Raw genomic sequence first — 26,080 nt, 5'->3', positions numbered from 1 at the left:
TCATCAAATTCTCTACAACCACCATCAAAATCATCACCAGACCTCACTAAGACTGCTTCAAATTCTAGCTGATGATACAATTTTTAAATTTTGGTGCCACTACCACGCATCCAGTATTAAGCAGTCAATGTGGCTATTCTCGGGTTCATATTAGATAATGCCAAGCTCCTTCAATGGTTTATCAAGATGATAACAACAAAATTGAAAATTTAAATGAAGTCCTAGAACGTCCTACAACATCTGTTCCATGTTTATTTGATCTCTTTTCATCCTGTACTGCCTATGCTACTTTTCTTTTTTTAACTTCAAACATTCCAAGTTCATTCCTGTGTTAAGTTTTTACCCTTGTTAATCCCTAAGCTTTGAATGTTCTTTCCCTGATCTCATGAATGCAGCTGTATTGTCATCATATTGAGTTTTTTCCCCAGTGTCACTTCTTCAAAAAGGCCTTCCTTAAAAATTTAAGGGTATCCTCTGCAGTTTTCTGGAGCTTTCTATAGAGTGTTATCTGCCCTCTTCTGTAGTTAACTGCCTCATCCTCCACAATCTCAGATGTCTCCTTAATCCAGGGAGACCACAAAGCTCTGTTTGAGTTTCTACTTCCTGCATAGTATCATGCAGGCTGCCTCAAAGCCTTAAGCGTAGGCTTACCTTGCCTGATGACCACTGCTCACTTCTCAGAGAATATAGTCCTGCACTGCCTGTCACTACTGTCTGTAATTTTTTGTTTTATAAATTTGTCTAGTTTTCTGTTTGTTTAAATCTGTAGGGTAAATCTGCTCCCTGTTACTTCATCACACCTAGAAACAGAAACCTCTTAATGGTTTTTAGACACGTACGTCCTTAAGGACTTGCTATGTCACTCAGTTTCTTTCTAGAAGAATAACTTACAAGGAAAAGAACTTAGTAGGTATGGGATTTGAATATTTTGAGGTATATTAGTTGTTTTATATTACTGTTTTATATTATCATATTATGTTTTACATTAAACTTTCCTGTTCTTCCAGCTTTGTGTATGACTAAAAAATAAATTGAGACTTTAACACCCAGTTATAGGGAATAAACAACATCTGATTATAAGATTCATCAACTTTCTTCTTAGACAAATGGGAAGATGTGGCCTATGCAGAGATTCCCTCATTTTTCTTTTTATGTTTCTCTCTTTTCTTATTGACATGAGAAATTATTAAGTTTTACGATCTTAAAATCCTGTCCTGGAGGTGAAAGCAACATTTTCAATGATTTTTTTAAATGGAGAAATCTATCTGCAAATAACACAATTTTTTTTGATTGTGGAGGAAATTTAATTTTTCCAAGAATACGTGTGTGTTTGTGTGTATAAAGTATTTCATGTAGTTATTTCATATTTGTTCTAATGTGACAATTTTAACTATAATCTCTATTTTATCATGGAATTTTTTTTTTTTTTTTTTTTGCGGTACGCGGGCCTCTCACTGCTGTGGCCTCTCCCGTTGCGGAGCACAGGCTCCCGACGCGCAGGCTCAGCAGCCATGGCTCACGGGCCCAGCCGCTCCACGGCACATGGGAGCTTCCCGGACCGGGGCACAAACCCGCGTCCCCTGCATCGGCAGGCGGACTCTCAACCACTGAGCCACCAGGGAAGCCCTATCATGGAATTTGACATGCATATGCATATGTATGTATCGATTTATAGCTTATCAATGAGTTTTGGCTAATCACTATTCATGAGTCTAAATTTATAATTGGAGACATGTTGAAACCTATGCTTGTTGAAAACACATTTGGCCATATTAATGATCACAGAATGATTAAGTCTATCATTTTCTTTGTTTTTTCAAAATGTGTAGAATTTAAAATGGTAGTATTACAAACACAGATATATTCTGAAGAATATTGTCACTTTTTATTTAACATCGTGGGGATTTGGAAGCGGTAGCAAATAAGGTCTATTTCCTAGTTACAACTACTGAAGATTTTGAATTCGTTATTGTAACTCATACCATAGATGTGTATTGAGCAAGTCACATGAATGAAATATTTTGTTTTCAATGTGGGAACTACAAAAAAAAAATGCATCTTCATTTTCCAAGGTTAGAAACCTAAGGTATCTTTAGGATTCAAGTGAATCATAGCAATTCTGAACATCCTTTATATGGCTCGAAGGAAAGGATTTCTATCGTTTACAATCGGTGTTTCTATATTGTTGTCCAAGTCTAGTGGTGGTGATTCCTCCTGGCTGATGGTGCAGTTATCACCCAAGAATGCTTGTACTTCTGAGGGAATTCAGCCACTCCTCAGGAAAATCACAAAGCTGCTGCTTCTGCAAAGCTCCTATTTCTGGCACCGTCACTGCAGATGTTCTCTACATGTAGTGAGAATCGGGGACCAGGCAGAGATTAGAAGTACATGGGATTTGCAGGCACAACGTTGGAAATGTAGCACAAATCTACCATTTGTTGCCTGTCTGATGGTGCTTGCAGAAGCAAGTGGATATTGATCCGATATCAGTATCTGTTACAGGCACAGTAACATACTCAGCTTCAGTCACTGACAGTCCACCATGAGATGGACAACTTCAACCTTGCAGGAGGGGAGAGGTGGCATATATGTGGTTTTGTCATTTATTTCCCCATGTGACATTTTAATACTTTGTGTTTCACCAAGCTTACTTTTCCTTCCTCTGTCCCTAGCACAACTGTGAGAGAGGGTGTATAATCGTTACCCCTTTCATTCCGGTGCTGAAAACTGTCTTTCAGCTTATTTCTAATATGCTACTTTTCTCACATCCAATTCCCCTGAGGAGGTTTTTGCTACAATACAATGCAAAAATGTATACGAATTCCATTTAAGGATTCTGTTTTAAAATTTTTATTGCTATTCATAAGTGAAATTGGTCTGTAATTTTGATACACTATGTCATCTTTTTCAGGTCTTGGGATCTTCATTTTAAAAAATATTCAGAATTTTCCTGATTTTTCTATTCGTGGTAATTGTTCAAAATAAAGTTAGGATTATTTGTTCCTTAAAGGCTTTGAAAAACCCTTTGTGAACCCATTAAGGGAAATGCAGATTTTTTGTGAGGAGGCTTTTTGACTAATCTCTGTTTTCTTATTCTATGGAAATTAGTTGTCTAAATTTTCTAACTCAACTAAGGGCAATTAGACCTCTTACAGCTATGCTAAAAAATGCCTCAGGTTGATTTTAGTATGCCACATTTATACACTTTATTTTCTTCTAAAATTACCAATTTGATTTAGGTTTTCAAATGTGTGTGCACAGAATGATTTTTTTTTAATTGCTCTTTTCACTTCTTTTTGAATTTGTGCTTTCTCCTTTTAAAAGAACTAGGTTATTTAATGGTATGTCTCTTTCTAAGTTATCAGAGCACAATTTATTTATTTTCCTTTTTCCTTTTCTAAAAATAAATTGAGATTTTATCTCTAATAATTTCTTGCTTTATTTATTTTAGATTATTTTGTTTTATCTTTTTGGATGCAAGTGTCTACTTCATTTGTTGTTTTTATTGATAAAGGTGTTTAATACAATGAATTTTTCACTGAGCACTGCTTTGGTTATATCCTATAGAGTATAGTACATTAAGAGATTATCCTGAATTTATAAAAAAATTTCAATATTAAATTATATCTCACCTTTGATTCAATAGATTTTTAAATAGAATTCTGTGGTTGTTTGATTTTCATTTCCTTCTGGAAGTGCCCTTTTTTGAATATTGTTATTAATTTTTAACTTTATTACATGTGGAAAATTTACATTTGTGTATATATACTATTTGCTTGTTTGAGTTAAGGTTGTCTGTGTTTTAGTGTCTGACAAGTTTATTGCCTCCTTGATCTACTAGAGTAAGACAGGCATGTTAAACTCTCATATTATTATATATTTCTGTTTCTGTTTCTGTGTCATAAATTTTGAGATTGGAAAGAACCTAGTGAGTTGCAGGAATTTCAAGAAGAAAGATGTGAATAAAGCTTTCTGAATGAGAGGCATGTTTGATTGATAGTCAGGCATCAGGCTAGAAGGGGCTTTGTAGTGCATGATTAAGAGTTTTGGATTTTGTTCACAGACCAGTGAGAAGTCATTGGGGTGTTTTTGGAGGTCACAAATGGGATCCTGTGACTTGTGTGACTTTTGCTGCTACGTGGTTGATGCACTAGGGGAGGAAGAGAAGGGAGAGCAGGTAGCTCAGTTAGGAGGCTGTGATAGTGATCTAGGCATGAGAAGATGATAGTCCCTGCTAATGTGGTGGCATTAAAATTGGGGAGAAAAACAAGGATTCAAAGTGGATTTATGCTCAAGTTCCTCTGAGCATAGTTTACAGGAACGTGATACTAATATAAATTTAGGGTCATTCTCAGGAGAGATTGTACTGTCTCTACATCTATATTTGATGACCCATTTTAACTGGGACAGTACTGGAATTTTTCTTGGTATAGTTATCAATTCTCAAAAGCATCACAGTTTGAATGACAAATTAGATGGTTACATTACTCACATGGAAAACCACACTTCAGAGTAGGAGCAAAGGAGCTGGAGTTTATTGTTAAATTTTGGGTATGGATGTCATGCCTGGTTTTGAGATATAATTACTCTCAGTTTAATGCTGATGGTTAGAATGTACATTAAAAATTGCTTCATAGAAAGATGTTACATATCCAATCCAAGGAGTAGTTATTACAAAGCAAAAAGCTGATTTTAGAAAAAGAAAAATGGATTAAATCAAATACTAGGTATACTCTTGGAGCTTAAAACATGAATAGTTCTTTTGCAATAAAAATAATACATAAATAGTTTGCTTCTTAAAAAATATCCATTTTAGACTTTGCTTTTTAAAGTTCACTTTGCTTTACTTCAGGGAAATAATAATAATGATGATAGCTAGCACTTTTGTGGTGTTTTCATATGCTAGATCCATTTCTAAGTGATGTACATATATTAATTCACTTAATCCTTAAAAACCTTTGAGGCAATACAATTTTAAATAAATTATTATCTTTTTAATAAGTGAGATAGCAGTATTAATGAAGAGATATGCTTATGATATTTAATGCAGCTGAGTGGTATAAATTAATAAACCTAGTATTATGCAAATTAGACTTTTGCATATATTTATTTTTGAATATATTTCCTGTCTTTATATCTTAAATCATTAATTTATTTTTATTTTTATTCTATAATTTAACTCAATATGAAAGGTATATACATGAAACTTTATACATGAAACTTCAGTTTCACATTTATTATTTATACACTAAGTTGCGTTGTATGTGCAAAGGGTTGAGTTAATGATACTCCTCTGTTTGTGTAATGCTGATGTCATTGGTACTTGAATAACTTCTTTTTATTCATTGATTGAATTTTATCTCTACTTTTTTCCTCTGATTCTCTTACCCTCATGGGAAAACATGGCTATATTTTTCATTTCTGTGTATAAAACTTGTATTATTATTTTGTGTGTAAATAAATTGAATTCACCTTTATTTAATTTTGCTCTAGACATTTCTTTTTCACCTAGCAATATGTTTTTAAGATTAAACCCATATTACCATGTGTATAGATCTTTAATTAATAGCATTCTATAATGGCCTTTCATCACTTTTTCCTTACTTATTTTCATGTGAGAATTTCCCAGGCTTACATATATATATGTGCATATATAAACTTGTATAAATAATATAGAAAAATTTTAAAAGCCTCAGCAATGGCATATCTGTATCTATGCTTACTTTATTACTTTATCTTTATGCTTATTTTGACCAAGTGTGGCTGTATTGCTTTAGTGCTTTCCCAAAAGCGCTGAACAGGTTCTACTCTCATCAGTGAGAGTAACTGGATTCCAATATTCCTGCCCAAAGTTAGAATTATCCAGCTTTCTTTTTTTGCAAATCTCAGATATGTAAATTGATAACTTTTTGTTGTTCACAACAATCTAGGAATTCTCCAGGGAGATTTATGTTTCTTCAACCATCTTCCTTCTTTCCATCTGAGTCTTTGTTAGCACAATGGTTAGCATCCATATATCTACTAACACTATATTCAAGGAAATCTAGGCTTTTTTAGTCACACTGCTAAAAATTCTTCCAGCCCCTGCTTACCCCTCCTCCCCAATTCCAAGATCACTTCCACATTTTAGGCATTTGTTATGGTAACACTTCACTCCTAGTACCAAAATCTGTATTCATTTTTTACTGCTGTCCTAACAAATTACTACAAACTTAGTGGCATAAAACAACACTAATCTATTATCTTACGGTTTAGTAGGTCAGAAATCTGATAAGGGTCTCACTGAGCTAACATCAAGGGCTCAGCAAATCTGCATTCCTCTCTGGAGGCTGTAGAAGACAATCTGTTTGTTCACCTCTTCCAGCTCCTGGAAGGTGCCTGCATTCCTTGGCTCCTGACCGTCTTTCTGCATCTTCGTGCAGCAAAGGGTCACTGGCAAAGCCGATTCACAATTCCCTGGGGCATAAAAATAGAACCTGGGTAATAAAATAAAGTCTAACCATTTTTCGTGTGTATTTTTCTCTTTGTGCTTAACCTGGTTTCATAGGGTATAACCTTGCTCATAGGGTGCCACGTGCTGAGACCTTGCTCCCTGCACATCAGACCAGAGTTCCCAGTGCAGAATGGCTGTGGCCTCAGCATGGAGGGCCGTGTGCAGAAGCACTTGCACACGCTCCATTCAAGATGGCAGTGGCGGGCCGTGTGCAGAGACTCATGCCCGGCCCTGAGATCTGGAACTGGAGCAGCACGTGCCCTGTGAGAACTCCACCCTCTCCCCTCACTGATGAGGAGCTCTGGAAGCTCAAACCTCTCCATTCCTTGATCAAAGAATAAAGCTTTCCTTTTCTTCTGAACCAAACTTGATCTTGTTCCATTGGCACAAGCAACACTAGGCAGAAGGACTCTTTTTAGGAACCTTCTCCAGGGGGTTGGTAACAATGATGCATCTCATTGACTATTATTCTTCCATCATCACATAACTTTCTGGCCACAACCTGGAAAAGTTCTCCACCTTCAAGGACTCAGGTGATTAGCCTGGGCCTACTTGGATAATCCAGGATGACTTCACATCTCAAGTTCCATAACCTTAACTGTATATATGAGATCCCTTTTTCCATGTAAGGTAACATATTTATAGGTTCTGGCATTAGGACATGGGCGTTATTCCACTTACCATAGGGCATCTATCAGATTATAATAATTATTATGAGCAATTCCAGTTTCATGGTCACTTGGTGTCCAAGTATTCTGTCTCTACTAGGATCTGGTAATATAATAATAAAAATTGTTTCTTAAGAGGAATATAGTTATCTAAAGCAGATGGCATAGTCTTGCTTCAAAAATTCAGAGGTATTCAATGTGATTCTCTCACTTGGTCTTGACACAAATTCTACACAGCGTCTTTTTGAACCACATATACCGCCAACACTAGGATGTACTAAGGTTATTATATTTAATGGCAAAAGTGGCAGGACTACCTGCACCACAATTTTTTTCTTCCAGTTTTATTGTGAAATAATTGACATAAAGCACTGTATATGTTCAAGGTGTACAGCATAATGGTTTGACTTGTATATATCATGAAATGATTATCAAAATAAGTTTAGTGAACATCCATCATCTCATATCATCACAAAATTTAAAAACTAGAATATTTTTTCTTGTAATGAGAACTCTTAACTTTCATATATAACATAGAGCCGTGTTAATTATATTGATCATGTTTTACATTACATCTCTAGTACTCCTTTATCTTATAACTGGAGTTTGTGCCTTATGACTGCCTTCATCCAATTCTCCCTGCCCCACACCCCACCTCTGGTAACCACAAATCTGATCTCTTTTACTATGAGTTTGTTTGTTTGATTTTGAACTTTAATTGACCAACAATACTATGACCTACAACACTTACATCACAGTCTTAACCTCAGAACCTTTTCCTACTCTGGGTCCCACTGAAAGCTGGCAGGAGTTGTGTTTTGTTTTTCATGATAAGAGATCCAAGATGCAGTAAGTTGTCTTTGGCTTTGGGGCCATGTCTTAGTTTGTACCTGACTATCACAATTAAAAATATTTTATACATGTGGTAGATCTCTGAATTTTCACATGGTTTATCTTTTATACATTAGAACGCATGTTTCTTAGTAAGGTGTCCTGAATGCAATCCATCTCATGCTCATTCAGTCCATCCATCCATTTGACATAATGTGTCAATGTAACTGATCCGTGTGGTATGCTATTCTGTGAGATGGCTACAGATATCTTTGAACTATTTTATGATGAAGGGTATGAAAGTTACAACTTTTCTGGGGAAAAAATGTAAATGTATATTGTTCTCTATTCCATGTGAATGCAATTTTTTTTTTTTTTGCAAATTTTTTCTCTTTTCTGATGATATAGAAAAGAATGTTTTTTTGTCAAGTTAGTTGTCACAAACCATGTACCTGAAGTACCTTACAAATCTACTTGAGCAAAGATACCGTATCTGACCATCTGACACTATAGCTAAAATTTGGCCTAATTCTTGAATGAACTAGCAGTAGCCTATAGTGATCTTCTAGATTCTAACAGGTGGCTTTCCAATTGGGGGAGAGGGTGTGCAGGGCTGGTGTTTATGGTTCATGATGATGCTTTAGAGCTCTTGGCAACTATTCAACTCATATCCTGTGTTCAAAGGTCTTTGAAATATCTGGACATTCTTCTTTTGGCCAAAGGTCCCTTGTAAGTACTGGGGAGTCATTACCATTTATACTTGACATGATTTTCCAGGGCCCTTGTCTCTGGATATATGGTCACCAATGTATGCATTAGTTTCTGGACCTGAAAACTGCCTCAAATTTGAAAATTCCACATGGGATCATGGTTTTCATTGGAATGACTGGTCTCTGTCTCCCAGGCATTTATCTTTTATTTATTCTGCTGTCACAATCTGAGGGTTAACATTGTTTTATGTCCACTTTTTTTGCACTTCCACTTGTATTCTACTAACTATCTCTACAGATCTTTACATATCAGGCCACCTTGAATGTCATTCCAGTCTTGGTGGCCATTGCAATAATTATTACCCCTGGCTTTTGGAGGTTAAATGTTGCTACCTCTTGTTTTTGGATTCTACTATTCCCATAGCCATAAGAAGGCCAAGTTCTTTAACAGAGTTTTATCTTACTCTCAGGCCTGGCTACAAAGAATCCACAACTGAGTGATATTCACACAACAGTGTTTTTCTCCTGGACTTGGTAAATGGTATGCCTTGGCTTTCTCATGAAACAATCACTTGATGAGTGTTCTGGATGTGGATATCATGCCCATATCACTGAAAGTTTGCATGCCTCTCTTTACCTTCTTTCATGGGAACTTTGGCATTTCAACTTTGGTCAGTGTGCCCATTGTTTTTTTCAAGGTTTTAGCAGTCATTGTAGTTGTAGGTTTGAACCATCCATGGGACCCTTGTCAGGGTCTTATACCTAAAATTTTGGGTGAATGGTCCCACATCAATAAATTCTTATCTATCCAAATTTATAATCTAGTCTTTCTGATCACTCTCAACATCAAGTTGCATGTGTATTTCTCATTCTGGGGCATTAAATATACTTATGGCATTTATGTTTTCATGACTATTCAATGTATTTATCCCTCCCAATGTTCTAATTGTGCATGGGAGTTACAATTGTTTATCTGATTGGAGATTTGCATTTCAATATAAACTTCAGACTTAACTCTCAAAACATATTTAGAATCAGAACATAATTCAGGGCAAAGTGACTTGACCCAGGTGTTATGGGCTGAATTGTGTGCCTCTCGAATTCATATGTTAAAGTCCTAACTCCCAGTACCTGAGAATGTAACCGTAATTTGAAGATAGGATTTTTAAGATGCAATTATGTTAAAATAAGGTCATTATGGTTGGCCCTAATTCAATATGACTTGTCTTTATAAGAAGAGGATATTTGGATACAGATAGCTACAGAGAGAAGACCAGGTGAAGAAACCTACAAACTGAGAGGCTTAGGAGGAAACCAGAAGAAACCAACTTTGCCAAAACTTTGATCTTGGGCTTAGCCTCCAGAATAGTGAGGAAATTAATTTCTGTTGTTTGAACAACCATCGTGTGGTGCATTTTTTGGGTAGCCCTAGAAAACTAATACACTAGGAATGAAATATCCTGGTTTGCTTAGAATCCATTTTAATTCATTCAAAATGAATTTTTTTCTTTTGTTTTTGAGCTACAAGATACATTTGTTGCAACACTTTCCTTGTTTGACTTAAGTAGCAGTTTGGAGAAGGGGGTCTAAATATAAATTCTTATTCTTAGGGCCTGAAGTGAACTTTTGTTTTTTACTTTCTCTTATCCTTGTGTAGTTTCACTTAAAACATGCCCTTTTGAAATATGAAAGAAAGAAGAGATAAATATAGACATTGAAAGAAAACAACACAGAAAATATGAAATTTGTATTGTTATGAATTACTGGTCAACAAATAATTTATCAGCCCTACACAACTCAAAGAAAAGGTACATACAAAGATGCAATTACATATTACGGAACTCAGAAGATTTAAGGAAATTGTTCATTAACTGGATTTTAATCTGTGAATACTTAAAATGGACATTTATTGTGTGTCTGTACATATGATCTCAGGATCATAAGGTAGTCCTGCAAAGATAATGTACTACTGGAAATCAAATTAGAGCTTAACTAAAATGTTGGATTCTGAAACTATACTGGGGCAATAAGACCTTTAGGGATTACTTCTTTTCTATAAATTTTTTAAAAAAATGATTTTATATTTAAATCACGAACTCCAGCTATGCCTCTTTCAGCTTTTCTAACCTGATTTAGAATCTCATTTAAAACTAGTTAGATTCTCCATTTTGTTTGTGAACCATGAAGCAAAATTATATAAACCTCTGAGTCTAACATTTAAAGCCTTGCTGTATAGACGTGCCCATATGAGAAGTGCTCTATCACAAAACAGAATTTGTTCTTTGGAACATGGACTTTTACAGCTATTAAATTAACAGTGTTTTATTTGAAACCCCTTTCCATGGTGCTTTTAATAAATGGAAGATCTCTCCTGATTTGCAGTCACAGAAGCCTCTTATAGCTACAAAGTTCCCACTGTCTTGGTGGTCACTCTCACCCTTTGAGTTTCCTCTTGGGTAACTGCCCAAATAATTTTGTGCACACTACACAGATTACACGCCAGTTTAAGGTATCCAAAATATATGTTACAAATTTGATATAAATCTATCCAACTGTTTTTTAGGTATGACTGTAACAAATGAAGAAAACAATTTTATTTGTATATATATCCACTTTCAACAGTTATTACAAAATTTCATTCTGCATGAACCATTTGATGATCAGAATTTATGTTAAAACTAACACAGAATTATTGGTAGTACATCCTGTATTGTGTTATCTGTGGGAGATTTATTGGCTAACAGGGATTGAACAATAAACAATAAACCAGAATTTATTTATATAATCTATCCATTCATAAGTTAAACTTAAAATCAAATTACATAGAAGCAAATAATGCCAATTTTATCTTTCAACATTTCTAAGAACCATTAATTTTCTTACAGTCAATCTTGAAAGATGTATAAAAGTGTCATGTGTGTTTCAATGGATGTGGTAAATCAAGATATTTTGTTCTTGATTGTGATTTAAAAAATGGATATCTTTGTGGGTAAGTAAAATTGGTTATATTTTTAAAGAATAAACATATTGAAATGAATTGCAATTCTAATTGATGGTGTAGTTTAATTTTATCTAAGCCCTTATCATTTCACAGGCTACCTGAGATCCATTTACTCCTAACAAATTGTGTGATACCATATCACTATTAGATCTGGACAAAAGAGACAGAGAGGTTTGTTTGTTTAAGTTAAAAGTTTAAGTAAAGCAGCTTCCAGATCTTGTCTTTTGGTTTTAAGATCTTATCCTTAACAAGAGGGAAAAACAAAAGATAACTGTACCATTGATTCTCTTAATTAAAATTTTTTTCTGTTGAATACACTTTAACAAGAGAAACACAATAACAATGATAGTTGCTCACAAAGGATTATAGAAATGGTAAAAGGGCCAGCTTTAAAATGCCTATTTTTAATTTTCCAGAGAGAAACTGTACTATTTTATTTCTGTTGTACTAGAGTATAAGAAGTCAATGACAGGTACATCTCTCTTTGGAATCACTTTTGTAATCTTCTCTCAAAAAAAGTCTCTATTCTAGGCATGCCACCCACAGTTCACTGACTTTGAACTAGTCATGTCCAATCCCCAGTGCAACTAGACTGTTTCAACAATGTCTGGTGGAAGAATCCCCTGAGACTTCTTTGCTGAGATATTTCCAGTTGCTCTTCTCATAATAAAGATGACTTTTTAGAAGCCAGCAATGTTACTCATTAAATGAACTTCAGAGCTTACTTATTTTCTTTTTTAACCTTTTGAAGGTCATATCAGTTTACTTGTATATATGTAAAAAATAAAAAATACTTCCTAAAAATTTATTCTTTTTATCCCTGTGTTTTATTACTTCAGAATTCTTATGTAATTATGTCTTATATCCTTTTATTATTCTGAAAATGAGTTTCTCGTTTAAAAAACAGCAGTACATGATTACTGTTATTAGTAACACAATGGGCTTCTTTATTATTTGTTTTAAATAAATAGTTAAAATACAATACCAAAAATCTGATTACGATACAATTTTGCTGCCATAATAATGCAGATAATAATGCAGATTTCCAGGCCATTTTATTGCCTTTCTAAAGGTTAATTAATTAACCCAGTAAATTTTATTGAGTCCCTAGTGTGTGCCAAACACTATATGGTACATTGAATGTAGGAATAAGAACTAAGAATGATCATGAACCTTGGAGTGTACTTATTAATTGGAAGAAAAAGAAGGTGAACATATAAATAAGTCCATTATACAGTACGGTAGAAGATGAGGCATGCTTGAGGTAGAAGATGAGTATGTTGTGTCCTCTGGGGAGCACATGAATAGGAGTGGGAAGGTTTCTTTTTTTTTCTGAGTTTTAAGAAATCAGGCTAAGAATAAAGGAGAAGGGAACAGTGTTTCAAACAGAGGAAAATAACAGTGGTAATACCCTGAGACAGGAGTATATCTGGCATATTTGAGAAATGGCAAGGAGGATAGTGTGGCAAATGAAGATAGGACTTGTGGTCAGAGTTTTGACAGATGCGGGTTGTGCAGAGCATGCTGGCCCATTGGGAAGCCACTGGCTTTACTCTGAATGTGATCAGGTGACACTGGAGGGTTTTCAGCAGAGCAATGACTTGATAGCACTGACATACTGGAAGGATCACTTTGGTTGCTGTGTTTCCAAGAGTCTCTGTTGGGACAAGAATGGAAGTAGGGATTGGAGATTACCAAGTAACCTGGGCGAGTGGTAATAGTGCCTTAGAGAAGGCTTGGGGCTGGGGGGAGGTGGTGGGCTGTCATCAGGTTCTATGCATATTTTGAACTAAAGTCAATTTTTTGGACATATTAGTTGTGGGATATAAATGAAATGTTTCAAAGATGAATCAAGCTTTGTTTTGTTGTTGTTGTTTTTCGGATAGACTAGAATGTTGGAGTCCAATGACGGGGAAGAATGTGTGTGGGTGGAGCAGGTTCTAGAGGAAAAATCCACATTGTGTTTGGAGCATTTCAAATTTAGAGGTGTTCCAAGTAAAGATGGCAAGTACACAGCTGTATATAGTTTTATAGAGTTTAGTAGAGAAGTCTGGACAAGATACAATTTGGGAGTCATCATTACATAGATGATAATTGAGATTGTGAACTAGTAGAAATCACTGACAAAAAAGGAAACAAGAAGAGTCAAAAAATGATTCCCAGGGCATTCCGAATTTAAGAAGTTGATAAGAATTGTGATAAATAGGGGAGACAAAGTATGACCAGTGTCAAAGGAAAAAAAAAACATCAAAGAATGTTATGTCTAGAAGCCAAGAATAGAACACTTCTAGGATGAAGATGTTTATTAACTTTGGTAAATGATGATATGTCAAATAAGATCACGACTGAAAGTTGGTCATTGAATTAAACAATGTGGAGGTCAATAATTATCTTGAAAAGAATACTTTAGGTACTCCTTTGATTTCAATCCTCCTCCTTTTTTCTCATCATAAAGGCTATTCATTCTTTTCTATATTTAAACATTTTTACTGCATTGCATATATCTATACATAAAATACACTGTTGCTTTACATGTATTCAAACTGTATAAATGGAATATTTTTCATAATCCAGCCACTTTCTCTTTTCATTGAACAAATTATTTTTCATATATATATATGAATTGAATATATATGGCTCTAGTATATTCATTTGAATTAGAAGTAGATAAAGTGAGACACATATGATGTTCCACAATGTATTTATTATACCCAAAAATTTAATAAATTGTTTCAATTTTTAGTGCTGTAAGCAATGCTGTTATTAACAGTCTTATATATATCCATAGGGTGAGGATTTTCTTTAGGAGTAACTACTAGCTTAAGTATATGTTTATAATCAACTTTATTAGATACTTATTTTTTTGGTCCTTGTCTTGCTAGGATCTTTTTGTGCAATGTTGAAATGAAATAATGGCTGGGGGCACCATGCATTGGTCATGACTTTAATGGGAATGCATCGAATAGAATACTTCATCATTAAAATATTTATTGAACATATATATTTCCTTACTCTGTTATCTGATATGCCCTAGAATCAATTACACTCCAGTAGGAATAAGCACATCTAGTTCCCAGATTTTTGGGTTTTAATACCATTCTACAATAATTGGAACCAAGACTCTTTGAAGTTAATGGCTGTTAATAGGACTGGGACATTGAAATATATAAGCTGAGCATGGACCATCTTTTCATGACAGAAAAGAAGGAAATACTCAAAAATCCCCAAACCCCACAATGATGGGAATACAGGAGTCAACTGAAAAAATACCTCAAGGATGAAATATGAAGCAATTTGAACAATAAAATAACGAAGTATTGGATCATAACCCAAAGTATAAAATAAATATCTATGACTTCACATTGATGTAAACAAATAATTGAATAAGTAAATAAATGGGAGAGAAGAGAAAATGTCCCTTGCTGAAAAATGATCAATAATTTATGTAAACACTGTGCTCTGAAAAAGGAGGAACATAATGTCCACTCCTTAGGTACGGACTGATCTAGTGTCCTTCCCAATAGTGCAATATGGGGGAATAAAGTAACTTAACTGACAAACACTTCCTTATTCAGGCGATCAAGATTAACATCATCAGTGATGTCATGTTAGTAGTATGTACTCTTTTTTTGAGTTTAAGATGTAGTCCTTAATTCTTTTTTTTTCTTTTTTGCTGTTCACGGGCCTCTCACTGTTGTGGCCTCTACTGTTCTGGAGCACAGGGTCCGGACGCGCAGGCTCAGCGGCCATGGCTCACGGGCCCAGCCGCTCCGCGGCACGTGGGATCTTCCCTGACCGGGGCACAAACCCGTGTCCCCTGCATCGGCAGGCGGACTCTCAACCACTGCACCACCAGGGAAGCCCTGTACTCTTGATATGATGTTATGAAAATAAGACTTTATGTCAGTGGTCTTCAAACACAAACCCCAGTCTATTATGAGAAAAAACATGAGCCAGATTCCATTAAGGGAATACTCTACAAAATATCTGATCAACATTCTTCAAAACTGTCAAGGCTATCAAAATCAAAGAAAATCTAAGAAAATGCCACAGTCAAGAGGAGCTTAAGAAAATGTGATGACTAAACATAACGTGGTATTTGGGATGGGATACTGGAATAGAAAAAATTCTTAGGTAACCATTAAGGAAATTTGAACTTAAAGTGGACTTTACTTCATAAAAATTGTATTCAAGTTCTCCAGAGAAACAGAATCAATCAACTGGAGATTATATATATATATATATATATATATATATATATGGAGACTTACTATAGAAACTGGCTTGTGCATTTATGGAGCTGAGAAGTCCCGTGATCTGCACTCTGCAATCTGGAGAACCAAGAAAGCAGTGGTATAGCTAACTCGGTTTGAAACCGAAGGCCTGAGAAATTGGGTAGGGGGAAGGTGATGGTGCAAATAGTGTCCCGAGTCCAAAAGTCAAAGAACCAGGAGTACCAATTTCCATTTCTTAGGGCAAGCAAAGATGGATGTCTCAGCTGAAAGAGACAGAGTGAGTTTGTCCTTCCTTCATTTTTTTTGTTCTATTTGGCCCTCAACAGTTTGGATAATACCCATTTGAACGAATGAGGGTGATTATTTTTTACTCAGTTCACTGATTCAAATGCTAAATCTTCCAGAGCCACGTTTACAGACATGCCTAAAAATAAGCAGCTCTCGGGCTTCCTTGGTGGCGCAGTGGTTGAGAGTCCGCCTGCCGATACAGGGAACACGGGTTCGTGCCCCGGTCTGGGAGGATCCCACATGCCGTGGAGCTGCTGGGCCCGTGAGCCATGGCCGCTGAGCCTGCGCGTCGGGAGCCTGTGCTCTGCAACGGGAGAGGCCGCAACAGTGAGAGGCCCGTGTACAGCAAAAAAAAAAAAAAAAAAAAAAAAAAAGCAGCTCTCTGGGCATCTCTTAGCCTAGTCAGGTTGACACATAAAATTAACCATCACAACCACATATCAATATTAGGTCATTAATTGAACAAATATATCCTACTGATGTGAGGTACTATTAATCTGGGAAACTGGGTGCTACCTTCTATACTACATTTTCAATTTTTCTGAAAATCTAAAACTATTCTAAAATGAAAATTTTATTTAAAATGTGTATTAAAAGGATTTACTAAGACCTTTCAAAATATTAAGCAACTTCCTCCTTTTCCTGCTTTACTAAGATTTCTTACTATGAATTTGTGATGAAAGTTACCATATATTTTTATCATATACAGATACAATCATTCTATTTTCCTTTTAAATCTGATAAGACATGAGGAAATTACATTAATAGCTTTTCCAATATTGAAACATCTTTATTAGTCAGAATGTTATAGAATAAGCTGGAGTAAAAAAACAACTCCCTAATCTCAGTGACTTGAAAATCAAGTGTTTCTATTTCTCTTGAACCACATGTTTATCTTAGTTCAGTGGGCACTGTAATCCATGTCATTGTCACACAGGGCACCCAAGTTAAGGAATATTTATCATCTGGATGTCACTGGACACTGGATGTCCCTGGACACTGTGAAAACAGAAAGACATAAGATCAAAGGCACAGAAACACATTTTTGAAGGATATTTTTTGTTGGATCTTTTGCCATGTCTAGTCTATCATTTAGTCTCTCCCACGAATTTTTAATTTCAGATACTGTATTACTGAATTCTAAAAGTTCCACTTGACTTTTTTCTCATTGTTTTTTTTCCCTTTGATGCAGTTGCTGACTTTAAAAATGGTGTCTAAGAAGAATGAGAAAAGTTCTTGGTAGACTCATGAAACCAAAGGGAAGAGTAGTACAAAGTGAAGTTCAGTGCCTCCCAAGGAGGAGGAGTCTAGAAACTACTCAGGCATTCAACTAGGATTCATATGGGATATATGCCAGGGATAAGTGTGAAGTGGAATTTCACTTGTCCTTAGCAGGACCGAAGCTCATACTTGAATCGTGTCATTTCCCTGATTAGATCAAGATTACAAGGAATTGCTGGTTCCCCTTGCTAGCAGGCTTCTAGAGCAAAAGTAAATCCTGTCTGGGAGAATATAAATTCACTCAGAACCTTAAACTATAAGTTTTATTTGCAATGTCTGTCACTTAATTCATAATAATCAAGTATATGAAAAGATAAGTCTTGACCATTAGAGACAAAAACAGGAAATAGACACAGGTCCATAGGAAATCTGGATGATGCAGTTACAGACACAGACTTTAAATTAACCTATTTAATAAGTCTAGGAATTGCAAATTATGTTGGAGAGAACTATGGAGTATAAACAGGAATCAAATGAAAATTCTATAATTGAAGCTTTGTCTCTATCTGTTCATAATTTTTTCCCAGCAATGTTTAATCTGTTGTTAAAGTGATCCACTAAGCTTTATTTTTAGTTATATTTTTTAAAGATCCATAACATAAATATGAAAAGACCATCTGGAATGATATATGTAGAGGAAACATAGAGAAAAGTTTAAAAGAGAAGAGTGCCAACTTAATGTAAAGCTAAAGAGGCAAAGAATATACAAAAATATATGCCTTATGATTTTATTTATATAAAATTAAAAGGCAGGAAAACCTAACCTATAATGTTAGACGTCTTCACAATTTTTAACTTTGGAAAGAGAGAGGAGATGGTACTTGGGAGATAGGGAAAAGCCTGGCTGTTCTTGAGTGCTGCTAATGTGGTATATCTTGGCTAGATTTGTAGTTATATGGTGTGTCCATTTTGTGATATTTCTTCAGGCTGTACTATACTATACACTCACTGATTTATTTACCCTTTTATATTTATTGTACATCAGAAAAAAGTTTACTACAAAATAAAGACCTTTATTACTTGTCAAATTTACCAATGCCCTCCCCATTCCCTAAAGTAAGAATCACATCAATATTTACCAAATTTAATTTTGGAGATAAGTGATTTTCCTGTGATAATCTGTTAATTTCAGGTTTTCTTATTGATAATAATGTTAAATTCTAATTTAAGAAGAGTCTCAGTCATCTAGATGTCTACTTATTATTGCTATTTGATTTTGGCCCCAGGTGTGTCAGGAGGTCAACTGAACTGGCGAAAGCTGAGCTGTCAGGTGTCAGAATAGCCATTAAAGCAGCAAGACAACAAGGCAAGTAACAATCAATCCTTTAATCACTTACTATGATAGCGTAAGCAAGTGACTGCTCTATTTTCCCCCATGGAACAGCAGGCTGGTTGGTGATAAGGGAACTCTGAAGGAAAGGTCCTGGCAGTTTTATACACTCTCGGGTCTGTTGGTTTCCTATGATTAGAACTGTTTGTGCCATATCTAAAAAGTGTGTTTCTAGCCCACGGTTGTGAAAACAGCTACTTTTATTTTCATACAGAACCTTTAAAATATTTCCTTTTACATTTAATGTATGATCTGTTGCAAATTGCTTTTTCTGTATGATGTGATATGGAGTAGATTGTGTTTTTGTTGTCTGCTTGTTTGTTCAGTTTTTTTAAAAAATGATTATTCTGACTGTCCTTTTCCCATTTCATTGCATTGACAACTTTGTTGAAAATCAATTAATTATATATGTCCAAGTCTATTTCTGGAATCTATTCTGTTTCATTAATATGTTTTTTTTTTAATCCTTATGTGAAAACTGCATTCCCTTGATTACTACAGTACATATTGTTATTCAGAGAGTATAATTTCTCCAGATTTGTTTTAGGGATTCCAATATATTATATTCTACTCAGACTTAATATTGTACTACTTCACATGAAACATAAAACAAAACAAAACAAAATAATATAATTCCATTTATTCCTGCAAACCTTTGTGTCTCTTGTCATATATTTTATTAATGTTATTATTTTTGCTTTATGTAGTCAGTTGTCATTTAAATATACTAATAAAGTAAAACAAAGATAATGTTTATATTTATCCTTATAATTTCCATTTCCAGTCCCTTCCATTCATTCATGTATATCTGAGTTTCTGAGTGTCTATCTGGTACCATTTCCCTTTGGCATGAAGAACTTCCTTAACCATTTCTTATAGTAGCTTCTGCTGGTAACTAATTCTCTCAGCTTTTGTTTATCTGAAATTTCTTTATTTCTTTATTTCAATTTCAGCTCTTGTTATGAAGGGTAATTTCTTTAGATATGGAATTCTAGGTTGACAACATTTTTTAAACATATTAATATGTTCATCTATTTTCATCCTACATTCACTATTTCTGATAAGTCTCCTGGAATTTTACATTGATAAAATATATCTAGTTTTTTCTGTCCTATGCCTATTCTCTTTATCTTAGGTTTTTAGAGGTTTGACTATGATATACCTATGTGTGGTTCTTTATATTTATCTTCCTTTGGAGTTACTGGGCTTCTTGGATCTGTGAATTCTCATTTTTCACCAAATTTAGAAAACTTGGAGGTCAATATTGCTTCAATTTTTTCCTTCTCTCTCTTCTTTCCTTTGGAGAATCCAATTGCATGTTGATCCCTCATGTAACTGAGTGAGTCTCTGTTGTTTTTTTCCCAGCTTTTTTTCCATTGACTCAGTTTAAATAATTTCTATTAATCTGAATTCAAATTTGCTGATCATTCTGCTTTTCCTGTAACTCTTTCATATCAGCTATTTTATATTTGAATTTTTCAGAATTCGTTAGAATTCTTTTTCATAGTTCCCATATTTTTTTGAGATTCTCAGCCATATTTCTTTTTTTCAAATTCTTGATCATATTTATAATATCTGTTTTCAAGTCCTTATCTGCAAATCTGAACATCAATTTCATTCTGGGGTCTGTTTCTATTAGCTCTTTTATTTTTTTGGTGGAAGAATACATTTCTGTTTCCCCTGGCTATGGATTACATTTCTGGTTTCTGTTTTCTCATGTCTAGTAATTATGACTTTTTGCTCTATTGTTAAATGTCTAGATTATCTTTCCTCCTCTAAAGTATTGTGTTTTGTTCTGGCAGACAGCTAAATGAAAATCGATCATTATGAGCTTTTATTTTAGGCTTTGTTTGCATGGTTCTGTTTCAATGTTTTGCTTAGCTCTAGTCTGTGATCCTACTTTGGAAGCATGATTTTTCTGTGTCAACTGCACACCTAGGGTACTCAGCGAGAATCTCCACTCTGGCTGGGCCGTACTGTAAAGTTCTCAGCACTGAGAAACCTCTGGTTCATTTATTAGTCCCCGGCAGCTACTCTCTGACAGGCCTTAAAATCTCACCCTAAGCATTCATAGCCTTTCCTTCAGCCAAGGGACAGAGGTAATAACATGCTGGCATAAGTATTTTTCTCTGTACAGCTTTCTTTTCTACTCTCTTGCCTCACAAACCAATTCCAGCTCGGAAGCTCGGAACTCTTATTTCTGCCTGCTTCATTCATCGAGACTGCAGATTTTGTCTTGGGTTCCTCCTCTCTGTGCTGTGGTCTAAAAACAATCTCCTAGGCAACAAGTCAGAGTGAATGCAGAGTTCACTTGTAAGAGTGTTTCTCTTCTTTCAAATAAAATAGGCTTGCCCTCTGTTGTCCATTACTTGAAAACAACTGCCTCATATAGTTTATCTCTTTTCATACTTGTTTACAAAGCGTACAATAGTCTGATATAGTAATTGTGCCGTGGCTAGAAGTGGAAATCCTAAATATGTATTATTTCCATTTAGATAAAAAAAACTTGAGGTGTCAGGTTTGCTATATTTATCTCAAAGCAATACTTTTGAGGAAAGTGCATCTTTGTCTCAATCTAAAGAGGAATTAGCTTGATTTAAATGAACTTGTTAGAACCTGGTCTAGAATATTACCATAGAGACAACAGTGTTTAAATATTCACCTGCAGTTACAGGCTGACAAAACATCACCATCATCATTATCATCATCATATCATCAGATGAATATTGAATATTCAATATTCATATTGAATGTTGAATATTCTTACATCTAGTACATTTTTGAACTCACTCATTTTTGAACACTCATGGCAAGCTTGTGATTTAACAATATTTCGTATAAAGAGACTTCGACAAAGAGAGATTAAATAATTTGCTCAAAGTGACACATAAAGGATGCACTGGAAATCTAACAGAAGAAGATCCAGGTCATACTCTTAACTAGTGTGTTTTACCACTGCAAAAGACCAGCCTTTTCCCTTGTGATTTCCAAAAACATGCTTTTCTTCACTTCCTGATATACCACTCCGTTCCACTCCACTGCCTCATAAAATAGGAGTAAACTGAGGAGTGTAGAAAAGATGGAAAATACAATCAGAATTAGAGATAGGTACAGTGAAAATTTCTAGGAAAGAGCATCTTATGATCAGAATTATTAATTTAAGACATATCTGTACTTCCACTTCAAATTCCACATTAAAGATGTATTATTTATATTTCGGGACTCAATTTAGATGTTGTTACTTCTACAACACCTTTACTAAATACTCACTTTTATCTCACCTCTGAATTGGATGGAAAGCCCCTTTTCTGGGTCTTGGAATCTTTACCACAGTGCTCATAACACTATGCTGTAAATTGCCCTTTACTTATCTACTTATGGACTCCAGCTCCAAGAACTTGAATCCTGAAATCTGGAACTTGTATTATTTACTGCTCTATCTTAAGAACAGGAGCACTGTGCCTAAAACACGGAGGGAGTGCAAATTAAAAAATTGTATGTATACATGCCTTGTACAGCCAAGAAGGTTGAAACACAGCTATACATGATTCAGCAAAGATCTGCCTTCAAAAACAAGATGATTTCCACCTTTGCCATCACTCTGATAGTGAAGCCCAGCCTGATTATGCTATGATTATTTTTTGCTTTTCCTCAGGAAACATTTGCCACTGTGCTTGTACAGTGGAAGATAGGCTCATTTACCTCTTGAGATAGTCATAGAAAGACCAGCTTTTTCATGTTAAATGTAGCCGTGAAGTATTATTATTTACCAAGAGTATAATCTACTAAGATTTTCATATGCTCGTGTATTATCTCAGTTGTTTTAGGAAATAAATGACAGTTGAGATATTTGACAGAACATATAAGCATTAAATGTAAAAGAATAATTTAACAGCATAAATTTATTAATGGAGGGCCCTTAATTAGTAAGAGAATACTTCCTTTTTCATACAGATGTACAATCAGGGTGTTAAAACAGGTCACTAAAATTGTTTTAAAATGTGACATAACCTGTGTCACACATTTGGCCAAATATGAATGCTTTCAGGAAAATAATCCTACAAAAACACCTTTAGCTAAAAATAACAAGTTTGTTCCCATTCTACCTTTTCCTTCTCTACAAGTGGGTCTCACTTAGTAAACTGTTTAGGTTGCTTCAGGATATAAAAACTGTCAAGAACATTATTGAGACATGGGGGAAAGTTGGTAGAATCTTCTCTGTCAGAATAGATGACAACTAATTATAGTCCAGAAATTGGAAACCCTTGGAGAGGAAGTGAAGTCTGAGTCAGCCCAGATAAGATTGTTTGAGGATATTTTTGATGGTGAGAGTATTTATGAGTTGTATTAATAATAGATGAACTAAATGTTATAGCACTAAAATATGAAAACATTCTTACTTCACCAGTAGGAAGTTGCTTGCTTGGCAACAATAATAAAAATAAAATAAGCATTAAATAATAAATCTCTTCTTTTAAAAAAGTTTTCATGGTGTTCTTTAATATTCATAAAGTTGTTAACAAAGGTTTTTAAAAGCTTTACAGTGTGTCATTCTAAGAGAGACAAGGGAATATGTTTTCCTTAATTTAAAAGATGCTAGGTGGTTTCTTTCTATAATGACTGTGCTTTCTTAGTTCTAATGTTGTTCTCAGTGTATTCTCTATTATTAAGCAATGAATATTATTTATAATAAAATACCACTATTAGTTTACCTTTCTACGAGCTAAGATTTGATAATTAATTAATGACCCTTGAGATTTTATTCTCTATCTTGACAAGGGAGAAGAAAGGGCTTCTTGGTTTTTCTCTTGAACCTGCATAAAGAGCTTTCTTCTAAGTCAGTCTGCAGACCTAGGGAGTATGCTGGAGAAGCAGTACCGGCATGCTTTGATTTGATGTATTACTAAACTTCTAAAGTCTGAAGCCTCAGTCAGACTTTGGTGCCACAATGACTAAAATTTTACCAGGTGTGTTAGAGCATTTGTATTAAGCAGTGTCCCTTTGCTTTAGCTTTTAGTTGCAAAATCAAATGTGTGCCTCCATGGGAGAGAAGACCGACAATGCTGCCAGTTCAGTGTGAATGAGTATATTAGATCCTTTGTCACTCCATCTCGAAGCATGTGCAACAGATGGTGAAAAAGGTAACTGTGGTAAAAGAAAGGCACATTTTGTTTTCTCATTTGCCCACCCTACATGTAAAACTAAAAAGAGAGATAGAGCCAGATTAGGTAGATCAAAAATAATAAAACTGAAAAGAGATAAATAATAAAATAAAATTCAAAGATAAATAATAAAACTAAAAAGATACAGACAGATAACCATCTTCCTATTTCATCGACTAATTAACCTTACATGTATAATTCTAACAACAATTTTTACTGTCATGATAGGAAGCAAAGCTAGAGCAATGAGGATAATCCATTTATTTATTGTCCATTTCATTACGGGACTATGGTTTCATTATTATAATTGACTAGTAGGGACATGCGGAAATGGAAGACTGCCTTGGAAACTCAGTAAACGAATAGAAACAATATATTTAGCATATGAATGCGTTTAGAATTTTAGCGTTTCATACAAATCTTTAAACACATATAAATTTTGTCTCTTTTTCCAAGTAATTTGAGAACTTTTGCAATAATAGGCTCAAATACTACAAAAGCAAAAAATTGCTACAATAAGAGTAATAGGAAAGCGTCAGAATTCTAGGAGGACAGCGAGGTGAATAGATAAGAGTCAGAAAACTTAACTCTGAGTTTCTTCAAAAACTGACAAAGAGGTGCAGAAGAAGAAAGCATAGTTATTCAAGAGGGAGACACTTTCTCATAACTCCAGGCTTGGGCTAATTTACTTAAATGCATAATTATTCAAAAGATATTGAACTCTATTGAATGTTTTTTCTTGATAGCAGCTGTACAGAAACTTTGGAGAAATTCTCTATAAGTGCATATGTGAAATTATTTTGTGAAACCCCAAAACACAATTTCAACTGTCATGCCTTACATGTAGGTTCATAAGAATCAGAATAATAGAGTACATTTTCAAAGAATTTGGACCATGTACCTTGATAAAAGGAGAGATCCTGGAGAATCTAAAAAGAGATTTCAGGTCCCAGTGCCTATGGATGCCTGAGGAATAATTGTAAATGAGGAAAAGGAGCTGCTTCTATTAAGAGTTAACACCTAGGTACTGCTTACTATGTGCAAGGAAGTCTTATTAGCAAATTTAGCAAATAAAAGTACAAGACATTCAGTTAAATTTGAATTTCAGATAAACAATTTACTTTTTAAATTTAAATATGTCCCATGTAATATTTAGGACAAACTAGTGCAATATTAGGGACATCTTACACTAAAAATTATTAGTTTATCTGAAATTCAAATTTAATGGCACATTCTGTATTTTATCTGGAAACGCTGTTGAGCACATAATACTCTTAACTCATTTGATTTTTCAAATAACCTGACCTAGTAGATATTGTCACTTCACAGGTGATAAAACTGAGGCAGAGAAAGGTTATGTAGTTTCCTCATGAAACTTTCATGAGCATAGTGAGCTATGAAACTAAGGCTTAAAGCCAGAGGTTCCAAAGACTGTGAAACTAACTGCTCTCTAACTAGCCTCTGCATCCACCCAGGGATGTGGTGCAGACCAGACTCAACTGGAGAAAAATGAAGGACTGATAGGCAGCAAACCTCTGGTAAAATATTAAATATAATAATAACTCCATGTTAGGATCCCTGCTTCTAACATCATCCCACTATAATTGTCACCCTGCTGCCATATGATTTTTCTAAAATTTAAATATGGTCATGTTAATTACTGGTCCAAATTCTTCAGTGGCTCTTAGAACCTCGTGATAAAATCATATGCTTTTGCATGATAGACTAAGCCTTCATAACTGGATCCCTGCTCATTTCTATTACTTCACCTCTATTCATCCTCCTTTATTTCCCTCCATTTACATGTATACACATAGGTACTGTGCCTCAGAAACAATGAATTATGTTAGGTTTCTGAATAAAAAGAATATCAGTGTGTCATCAGATTATCTGGAATATAAATGGGCTCAATATAAAGCTGTTAAACAAATGCTCTTTCCTTATCACCTTGCATTGCCTATGCCATTATGCCATTTTCTTTGCACTCTTTCCTTTGGCAAATTCTTACTATCTTTCACTCTCCGAATGCTCTCTTCCTGGGAAGCTCTGCTTCACTCTCCAAGGCCAACTTCTATAATGGC

Source organism: Aethalodelphis obliquidens, unplaced genomic scaffold (assembly GCF_003676395.1).
Source record: "Aethalodelphis obliquidens isolate GAN/ISIS:26980383/991018 unplaced genomic scaffold, ASM367639v1 scaffold6, whole genome shotgun sequence".
NCBI lineage: Eukaryota > Metazoa > Chordata > Mammalia > Artiodactyla > Delphinidae > Aethalodelphis > Aethalodelphis obliquidens.
This window is presented reverse-complemented; position numbering follows the sequence as displayed.